At 48.7% G+C, this 11,114-nt stretch overlaps 1 protein-coding gene and 1 long non-coding RNA gene across 3 annotated transcripts in view; one reads left to right on the top strand and one right to left on the bottom strand.

The window, feature by feature from the left end:
- Positions 1 to 11,114, bottom strand: part of LOC139767286 (uncharacterized) — a 398,565-nt gene that overhangs the window by 296,440 nt on the left and 91,011 nt on the right. The gene's annotated exons all lie outside the window — the stretch shown is intronic.
- LOC139767105 (uncharacterized) lies at positions 6,067 to 9,603 on the top strand. The gene is made up of 2 exons (XR_011716995.1): positions 6,067 to 6,483; positions 9,026 to 9,603. It is a non-coding gene; the product is annotated as an uncharacterized lncRNA (long non-coding RNA).

The following is an 11,114-nucleotide window of genomic DNA, read 5'->3' as shown; positions in this document are numbered from 1 at the left end:
ACAAGAGGGAATAAAGAAAAAAAAAAACCCTGCCTGGCCATATACATAATAAGTGTCTGTATTATCATCATCTTTAATACCTGATGAAGGTGTCCACGATTCTTCGATCGGTGGTTATATAACTTGACGTTGACGGCCTTAACGACCCTGGCAGTTGATAGGCCTCCAGCCCAAATAACCAGCCAGACAACAACACGAAGAGACAAAAGACCCTCCGGCAGATGACGGAAGCAGGGAGCCAAGAGAGAGGGAGAGGAACGAAGACCTGGCCCCCATCATGTCAGAAGGAACCACAGCGACTGTGGGTGCCATACACCGCCCACAGCCGCCCCACCACACACACACACACACACACACACACACACACACACACACACACACACACACACACACACATACTGAGGCGAATTTCAGGAGTCGAACCCTCTGGGAGGCTCAAGGAGTCGACACCACCACCACCTCGATCCTGTCACTTCGCGCAGGGTACGAGAAGGATCGTGAGTGAGATCTCTGGGTAGGTCGATCTACGGACTAGGTATACTCACCTGGCGCTGGGGTATATGCGGTAACAGCCTGGCCTCGGTTGGACAAGTCGCAGAGAGCTGTGCAAAGGGGACACATGAGCGCAAAAAAAAAGAGAAAAAAACGCTTGTTGAACTGGCAGGAATGAGCGACGAAAAAGATGAGGAGAGAGAGGGACAGACCCCCACCAATCTACCCACACTGGCACCTGAGAAAAACTCAGGGGAGACATGACGACTACATACACATACCCGAGAGGCCTAGGACGACAACAGTGTCATAGAATGGGTTTCTCAACACTGAATAGTAATCTTAGAAGTGACAGCACAAATGGAAGCAAGACAAAGCGAAGTGCACGAGGGGACCACAAATGGAAGCAAGACAAAGCGAAGTGCACGGAGGGACCACAAATGGAAGCAAAACAAGCGAAGTGCACGAACGGACGTGAGGAAGGTAATTCGTAAGCAGAGCTGTGGATTCGTGGAACGTGCCAAATTATTGGTAGGTAAACGTGGCTACCGCTGGAAAAGCCAAGGAATTGAGTAACAGCAGTCAGCGACAAGAGGCGGAACCCATCACCTGCACAAACAGGTGATGATATGAGCCTTCGCAGAGCAGGTGTTGAGCGTTTCGACGCACTGATCTAATGGGATTGGGTTCGAATCCCGGGAGGGGCCGTCGGCTCTCATGCACACCATTGATCCACTTCATCCTTTAGGGGGCTGGTCGATGAATGTGTACCTTGCGTCAGCTGAGATGCGTAGGTATGTTGTATACATAAAGACACAGTATTAGACATAAGGCCAAGGAACAGGGGTAACATGATGAGCGTATGGGTCTTAACACACAGACACACACACACACACACACACACACAAAGTGAATCTGGTCATTAGGAAGGAAGTTGTTACACTCAAGATACGACTCATATGTTGGATAGTTTGGCAATGCAACGTGAGCGATGTCTTTCATCCAGGGTAGGTCTAGACCCTGTAAAATGATCAATGTATTTCCCTTTTCTCTGTTGTCTGAAGGTCACCCCCACCTCTCTCTCTCTCTCTCTCTCTCTCTCCAAGACATATGGGTGGAATTGGCTCTTATATTTTTTTCCTTTCATGGAAAATCCTACTTCAGCAACAGCAACAGCAACAATAACAACCACAGCAGCAGCAGCAACAATAACAACCACAGCAGCAGCAGCAACAACTACAGCAATAGCAGCAACAACAACAACGACAGCAGCAACAGCAACAACAACAACAGCAGTAGCAGCAGCAGTAGCAGTAGCAGCAGCAGGAGGAGGAGCAGACCGGTCTGATGTAATGGCCGTCAAACCTTGAAGGTGGAACTGGGCTGGTTGGGACGTGATGGAGTACGCCCCGAGGATGAGGGAACTTCCCTGGGTTTAACCGCGCCACAGTCCCGCACTACCTGGCCAGGGGTGACTAACCTGCAGGTGGTAACATGCAACGTGGAACGTGACCATCACACACACACACACACACACACACACACACATACACACACACACACACACACACATATATTCCATTCCCATACATATTCGGCATTTCCCGCGTTAGCCAGGTAGCGTCAAGAACAGAGGATAGAGCTACAGAGGGAATATCCTCACTTAGCTCCCTTCTCTGTTCCTTCTTTTGGAAAATTAGATAAATAAACGAATAAATAAATATATATATATATATATATATATATATATATATATATATATATATATATATATATATATATATATATATATATATAATGTATACTGTATGTGTGGGTATCATTTATCATTATCTCTAGCATAATGGTCATGTTTACTCATTTATTTATAAATACACGACACACAAGATTTCTTTATACACCAGGTCCCTGCTGGCGTTATCAATACAGCTTCGTGCGAGCAGGTGTGACAGTTCCACTATAGACTCGTCCCTCCTGAGCAGCACACAATGACAGACGGAAGGGGTCAGCAGTGCGAGGGAGGGAAGATATATACGTGGTGACACAGGCTGACAAGAGTCTGTGTCAGGGAATGCGAGCAGGAGAAGCATGAGAGTGGGTCAGCGTCAGCGAGCCCAGGTTGAGGGCGACAATGGTTTTAATGGCCGTCCATGGCAGAGGTGGTCAACGTTATTGATGACCCCCACGCAAACTGCACTGGGTTGTTCTACGCTGATGTGATGTGCGTCGCTGCTTACTGCGTGCACTAGGCTCTTCAACGCTGCTGGTCCCGTTATTAATTACCATTGGCCCTTCCACGCTGATGACCTCCCTGTAACCTAACCCTGGCTTTTCAACGCTGCCGACCTCCCTGTAAACTAACCCTGGCTTTTCAACGCTGCCGACCTCCCTGTAAACTAACCCTGGCTTTTCAACGCTGATGACCTCCATCTCAGCTACGCTTGGCTCTTCAACGCTGCCGACCTTCCCTACTGACTGACAGCACGCCAGCTCTTCAAACGCCGCTGATCTCCCTCCCTATCAACTATGCTGGCTCTTCAACGCTGACAGGCCACCGAGAGCGAGAGCGCGCTGCCTGCCACGCCCCTGCCCTCAGGGCGTTCACTTGCGAACGCCCAATGGTTTGTGTGGAGGCTGTTGCCGTGGGCGGGGGGAGGGGGAAGGGTGGGAGGGGAAGTGGAACTGGTATATGGAGGGGGACATTTGCCACCTCCCCTGGACTGTTCAGCGATGTATCGAAAAATATACATATTCTTCATTATACAGTGAAAGAGTACACCGAGGGGGTGTTCCGTAACACCGAGGGAGCGTTCCGCAACACCGAGGGAGTGTTCCCTAACACCGAGGGAGTGTACCTTAACACCGAGGGAGCGTACCATAACACCGAAGGAGAGTACCATAACACCGAGGGAGTGTACCGTAGCACCGAAGGAATGTTCCGTAACACCGAGGGAGTGTACCTTAACACCGAGGGAGTGTACCTTAACACCGAGGGAGCGTACCGTAACACCGAGGGAGTGTTCCGTATTCTTCCTGCTCCATTATGTCCAGTACACGCACGTTCGGATGCCAAAGTTTGTCCGGCCCGACTTCGTATCGTCTCTAGGGGTCGTGTGACTAACGTGCCACCTGTACTGTGTCTATGGTGTACTTCATCCTCCTCTCTCTGGTATCATGAGAGGAGCCATGTGTGTGTGTATGTATGTGTGTGTGTGTGTGTGTGTGTGTGTGTGTGTGTGTGTGTGTGTGTGTGTGTACCGTGTCCTTACTCCTACGTGTGTACACACACACACATGTATGCCACATCCTAGGCCTGGTACCCATTTCCCGACCAGCCCCCAGAGGGGAGGATGGACACACACGGGTTGGGTATGGCCCGTTCCCTGGCAGTCCTTCACTGACTCATGGTCAGAAACACCAAGGAGGCCCGTGTGTGTGTGTGTGTGTGTGTGTGTGTGTGTGTGTGTGTGTGTGTGTGTGTGTGTGTTTGGGTTCGAACCCTGCTCCTTACATTGCTGTCGTCCATGTGTCATATTTCTCGCAGGCAGCAGCACATAATGCACAGTCCAGTCTGGTCAGCACGAGTCTCATGCTTTCCCTCAAGTCCTTCTCAAGCCTTCCCCCTGCCCGACCGCCTGCCTTGCCCTCTGGTGGTACAAGGTCCAAACACGGGAGAACTAGTTTACGACACCACGACTACTGGTGGTCAACATGACGGGTGAGTATGACACCTGTGCTCTCCTACCACACACACACACACACACACACACACACACACACACACACACACACACACACACATACACACACACACACACACACACACTCCCCAACCTTTCCTCCAACACACACAGACACACACATACTCTCCAACCTTTCCTCCAAAACACACACACACACACACACACACACACACACACACACACACACACACACCTAGTCCATCTCTCGTCCAGTTTGTGGTCAATATTTTCCCAGCTCTTTTCGTACCTTATCTTTTTCTTTTTTTTTTTTTGCGTCCTTGACTTAATTTGATAGATCAAGCAGGATTCTCAACCAAAGAAACCGATTCATAAAGAAACTCAGGTAAAACTTAACGTGAGGGATATCTTCCTGAAGATTTTGTCCAAATACTTCACGACAAAACTGACGTTGGCTTGTATGCATAGCTTACATCCCTCACTTCTGGGGAGAGAGTTTGACTCTGTATACCACTTCTAAGTTTGCTTTTCCAAAAGTCGATTCCTGTAATCCACTTCCTTCCCACTGTAAGACACGATTACAGTCTGGTCTCTCAATCCTTTTCCGTCATCCAAATACTTCATCTTTGTTTGGGTGGGAAATGCCAGTGTCTGGTTCTTTTGCTTCTGACTGATCTCTGCTACGTCAGTGGTGAGGTGTTTGGCATCACTGGTGGTACATTATGAAGGCCAGACCCCAGTATCCACCTTCTCACTGTCTGACACTCCCTTTGACGGGCGTCGTCTGTGCCATGTATAGATCCGGAGAAAAGACACGATAGGGTTCATAGAGATGCTCTGAGGAAAGTGTTAAGAATATATATATATATATATATATATATATATATATATATATATATATATATATATATATATATATATATATACATATATATATAAAATTTCTTTTTCCTTTCATACTATTCGCCATTTCCCGCGTTAGCGAGGTAGCGTTAAGAACAGAGGACTGGGCCTTTGAGGGAATATCCTCACCTGGCCCTTTTCTCTGTTCCTTCTTTTGAGAAATTAAAAGAAAAAAACGAGAGGGGAGGATTTCCAGCCACCCGCTCCCTCCCCTTTTAGTCTACATATATATATATATATATATATATATATATATATATATATATATATATATATATATATATATATGTTGTGTGGGGACGCGAGTAAGGCGTAGGTGCGTGCAAGTCGGAAGAGAGGAAAAGGTGAGTCTGGGGCCAAGATATGGGACGTCCCCATGGCTGTTTAATGTGTTTATGATGGCGGTGGTCATGAAGGTAAAGGCCAAAGGTTAATCATGACAGCACATGAAGAAAAAAGTTGATATCATGAGTGTAATTTTTCTTAGTCATGTCACTGACATTGTTCCGCATGTCAAGGGCTTTGTCCCAGCAGCTATGTAAACTGTCAAGAACTTTGTCTCAGCCACTGTGTAAACCATTGTCAGGGGCTCTGTCCTAGCCACTGTGTAAACCATGAACAAATACAGCCAACAAAATAAAGGAAACATCTTCTCAGGAGTTGTGAGATCTGACATTTGGAGTTTTCTGTGTACCATGTTTGGTCTAGCGTTCCTGCGTACCGTATCCAGCCGTCCCAGCGTTCTTGTGTAACACGTCTTAAATTCTAATTCCTGGGAGGACCTTGGAAAGTCCACCTCGCCATAAAATTAGGGTGAGGAAATGGGTTAGCTGGACCCACTTGGGGGAGACAGAAAACGGAGAAGTGGGGAAGGGGGAATCACTAAGGGGTGGGGTTGAGGGGACAAAAAAAATGGGGGGATAGGGGGGAGGGGAAGAGAGAGAGGGAGAAAAACTGGAATCAACTAATGGTCTTGGGAACACATAGAAGCGACTGACCTTGGTTTTGGTTAAGTCAACTGTTCTTGTTACCCAGCTTAGCTGGAGGACCTGACACAACGAACTTATGCTGGAGTTCTTGACTTCGAGGTCTTCATGTCTCTCTCTACCTGAAGGACTACCTCGACGACCCTCCCTCCCTTTCCCACCCTCTGACTTCTCTTCCTTCCCTGTTCCGCCAGGTTTCCTACGCCCCTCCTCCTCCTCCTCCTCCTCCTCCCCCCCACCCACCCCAATTTTCCAATCTATCCTGTGACGTGACCATCCCGCCCACCCCCAAACGTGCCTCACCCACCCGCTCCTTTGGGTATATATATGAATCAGAACTTCGCTTCGGCACATTAGAGCGACCTCAGACCTCCGCTCCCTCTCAAGACAACATGAAGGTGGTAAGATCGCTCAATGTTTGTTGCCTCTCTGTGTTTACGAGCCAAGACAACTATGGGGAAGTTGACTTTAACCCGCACAAGTGTCTATTTACAGAACTTCCCTGTAATAATTCCCATGATATTCCCCTGTGTATATGGTGGAGTGGTAAAGTTAGTGGAAGCTCGTGTGGAGACAAGTTTGTAGAATTGTTCCGAAGTGATGAAGTTGTGGTCGTTCTTTCAGTCATCTTGAATTTCGTGTTTCCTGAAAATGAAAACTTTCTGGTCTTATTTACTTCTAGCCAGACCTCAGCGTTTGGCCACATGTTTGCACAACAGTATGTTTTCCAACCCCATTTCTTTCAGATCCTTTGTTTACACTCGTATCTTTCATGGGCTATGTCCTGTGTCCTCTTCCCTATAGTTAGTTATAGTCTGTCAAGCCTTCTGCTGTACACTCCAGTCTCCATCTGTTGTGATGGTGGGCGGGGAAGAGCCTTCTGCTGTACACTCCAGTCTCCATCTGTAGTGATGATGGGTGGGGAAGAGCCTTCTGCTGTACACTCCAGTCTCCATCTGTTGTGATGGTGGGCAGGGAAGAGCCTTCTGCTGTACTCTCCAGTCTCCATCTGTAGTGATGGTGGGTGAGAAAGAGCCTTCTGCTGTACACTACTGTCTCCATCTGTAGTGATGGTGGGTGGGGAAGAGCCTTCTGCTGTACACTCCAGTCTCCATTTGTTGTGATGGTGGGTGGGGAAGAGCCTTCTGCTGTACACTCCAGTCTCCATCTGTAGTGATGGTGGGTGGGGAAGAGCCTTCTGCTGTACACTCCAGTCCCCATCTGTTGTGATGGTGGGTGGAGAAGAGCCTTCTGCTGTACACTTCAGTCTCCATCTGTTTTGATGGTGGGTGGGGAAGAGCCATCTGCTCATGTAAATTAGTTTACTTTAGATATACTGTTACCGACCTCCAGTAGATATCCTCTTCCCCCATATACTCCACAACTGTCGAATCCCTGATCCGTCCGTCACCAGTACAGACAGTCAAGGATACAGTCAGCGTTCACGCGACAATGTCCCGCCGTTTCGCAGCTCCTGTCAGCCGAGCGTCCTTGACGTCAAGACTCGGTTACATCCAACTTGATGATCCTGTCTACTGACGAATGTTCCTCTGTCCTAAGCTGTCTACTGACGAATGTTCCTCTGTCCTAAGCTGTCTACTGACGAACGTTCCTCTGTCCTAAGCTGTCCAGGGATAAATGTTCTTTTCTCCTGAACTGTCTATTGATGTGTGTCCTTTGCTAAGCTGTCTAATGATGAGTGTCCCTTTGTCCTAAACTGTCTCAGATAGTATGGCACATTACCAGCGTCCGTGTGTGGCTGCCGCTACTCTCACTTGAGATCATATTGACCAAAGATGTAGGCAGAACCTGTGGTTGTTTGACACCCCCCAAGAATCCTTTCGGGATATGCTGACCAGAGTCCTTAATTAACTCTTACCAGGTCATTCTCTCGGAGGTCGTACGTCTCCTTATCTTGCTGTCACAAGGACTTCGTGAAGCTCCAGAAAAAGGCCAAAATGGGTTTTGTAAAACGAGTCGCACAATTCACTGCCAGGACCAATTACATTAAGGTTATTTTCCAGTGCTTTAAGACATTTTGATTTTAAGGAAACCTCGTATTTTTTTTCCCCAGCCTCACACTGGGACCTTTCCCCGACACCACCACCACCAGCTGCAGACACTATCACCCTCACAACACGCTCCAGCCTCACGCTTGAACCTTACCTCTCTCCTATTCACCACTGTTCACAGGAACTTCGTTCAGGTGGTGCCCTCCCGGGGGAGGAGGAGAACCTCGCCTCTTGTCGTGGAAGAGAGACGCCCCACCGTGGGAGGCTGGCGATGTGTAGGCTAAAGCTGGACGTTGCTGTTGTTGTTGTTGTTGTTGTTGTTGTTGTTGTATTAGGAGTGAGGGAAGTAACACCTAGTAGGCTGATGTCGGTTGGTCAGCTACGTCGTGTCCACAGAATGTCCCTCACCTTTAACTCAGTTCTCGTTGCTCCTCCATCACCTGTCCTCCCTCACACGCCGTTAACTGCTATGTTTCCCCCATTTCGTTATCTTTCATCGCTTCAGTTTTATACTATTTCTGCCTCCCGGTATGAACCATTCTGCCCCTCTACCCACACCACAGCCAAAGCCAACATGGAGATCTCCTGTAGGAAATATCTTTAGTCTTCCTGCTGGGTCGGCCAGACCTTCAGGTGTTTACATTTACCTTCGTCTGGGGTAGAGGGATGGGAGTCGGGTGGCGGGGGGGTTGATTGTAGGACGCAGGACGCACGTGAACTAGTGAACTTTGGGAGAGATGGGTCATGTGGCGGTGGTGTTCTTCTTCTGCCTTCCCATGAACTATAGCAGACGACCAAGACCTGACACCTTGACCATCACTGACTCTCTCTCTCTCTCTCTCTCTCTCTCTCTCTCTCTATCTATCTATCTATCTATCTATCTACCTATCTATCTTCATACCGTGTCTTACACCAAAAGTTTTCTTTGCAGACACTGTTGGCAGTGATGCTCTGCGTCCTCCTTGGGCTGAGTGCGGCCTTGCCCGCTGCGGAGCCGGTCCCGGCGGCCGGACGCTTTGGAACCTACCCGCACTACCACCACCATGGCCACACTCACAGCTTCGTCCCCACGCGTCATGGTGTTCGCGAATTCGTGTCCCGAGGCCATATTCGCCGTCGTCCCCACTATCACCACTACTAGACTAGCTCTGGGCATAAAGGAGACGGCTTCCCTGCAGCACTCGAGGTGTGAGCGTTCTTCAGCCAGTACAAGGAGGCCTGCACACCCCAGCGACGACTTCCACCAGCAACCAAGCAGATCACACCAGGAAATCGAGATGGCTTGAATAAACAAAATGAATTAGACAAAAAAAAAAAGATTTCGTAGTGAATCAGAGCTTCAAATCTCTCTCTCTCTCTCTCTCTCTCTCTCTCTCTCTCTCTCTCTCTCTCTCTCTCTCTCTCTCTCTCTCTCTCTCTCTCTAATCAAAATTGTAAACGTCTTGCACGTAAATATTGCTGTATCAAAATCTTGAACTGTAAATGAAATGAAAATAAGTGCAGGTGATAGACAGTGTTTGAATTCCCTCTACCTGGAGAAACTGCCGCACAACATAACGAAGATCTGATGAAGACATTTTCAGAGGCTGAAAAAAAAAAAGAAAAATTGTTTTGCTTGATTTAGTTAAAGGTACGAAAGGGAGAGTTAGGCCGCGACGGAGGTGGCCAGATGTGAGAGAATCAATCCAGGATATCTAAGACGAAACATTTCAAAATGATACACATACACACACACACACACACACACACACACACACACACACACTCACACACCTCACGCAACACATCCTTGATGGCTTCGACCGACCATAACCCCCCCCCCTCCTCCATAATACAAGTAGCCATAGACATCAACGAAGCGTTTGGCACTACTGCCCCCCCCTCCTCCACCCCTACCTCCCCCCCACGACACCACCCTCCAGCAACGATGACAAATATAGCGGGTTGGCCGAGTCCATGGCAGAGTCGCACACGATGGCTCCTCTCCCCTCTGCAACAGTAAGCGATACAAATGGAGCTTCCCAATCCCCTTCCATCACTTCCAACCTAACCTTCAACTGACCTCAACATGGAGGTCCTCTTGTACGCAGACGACCTGTCAACCGCATCGCAATGCCCTTTACACCACGGGAGCAACAGCGAACACACGGCGCTACGTTACATAACCGGAATAATGGCTGACCTCAACAGACAGATGGACCGCGTCGCCACAAGACTCTTTAGTCATCCTTTCAGCTAGAGGGAAGCGAGAATCCACCCCATGCGCTCCAGTCATCTTCTATAATCACCCCCTAGTGAACAAAACACCAACTAATCTCGGGCCTCACATGAATACATACACGTGAAATTCGCTCCCCACATAGGGACACCGACACAAAGGCAACACGAGCTGAATTTCCTCAGAACACCACCGAGTACCAGACCTGGACAAGAAAAAATAAATATACGATCTACAACGCCTTCTACCTCGTACCACACAATCCTGTGAGTGTCTGTTATCTCGCACTGTCACAAAGAGATTCGAAAGGACCCAGGGGTGTGTTGCTGTCTGAATTCCACCCTTAAGAACTACCCCACCCACCTGTTCGGTGAATCGTCTCCTAATCAACCATGGGTGAGCTGCTAACCACACAGAACAGAGCACCCAGAACAATCACTGGCTGCCCAGCAATCACCAACACTGAACACCTATAGCACAGTGGAACGAAACATCCCTCCAGGACACTCCTACCTCAGCAGCAGGCTCGGCACACACTTCCTTGTAGCGGAAACCTTCCCCCTCCCACCCAAACCACTCTTATCGCTAACCACCAACTCCACCCCACCCCAGGTGGAAGTCCAAAGCTTACCTCTACCTTACACCACAGCAACCTTTACTCACAGATCACCCTCCCCTCCCTCCCTCCCTCACCTCCTCTCCCCCCCACCGTCAAGCCTCTATCAAACACAACAATGACAAAACCACACACACACACACACACACACACACACACACACACACACACACACACACACACAGA

The sequence above is a fragment of the Panulirus ornatus genome, chromosome 59 (genome assembly GCF_036320965.1).
Source record: "Panulirus ornatus isolate Po-2019 chromosome 59, ASM3632096v1, whole genome shotgun sequence".
NCBI lineage: Eukaryota > Metazoa > Arthropoda > Malacostraca > Decapoda > Palinuridae > Panulirus > Panulirus ornatus.
This window is presented reverse-complemented; position numbering and strand designations above follow the sequence as displayed.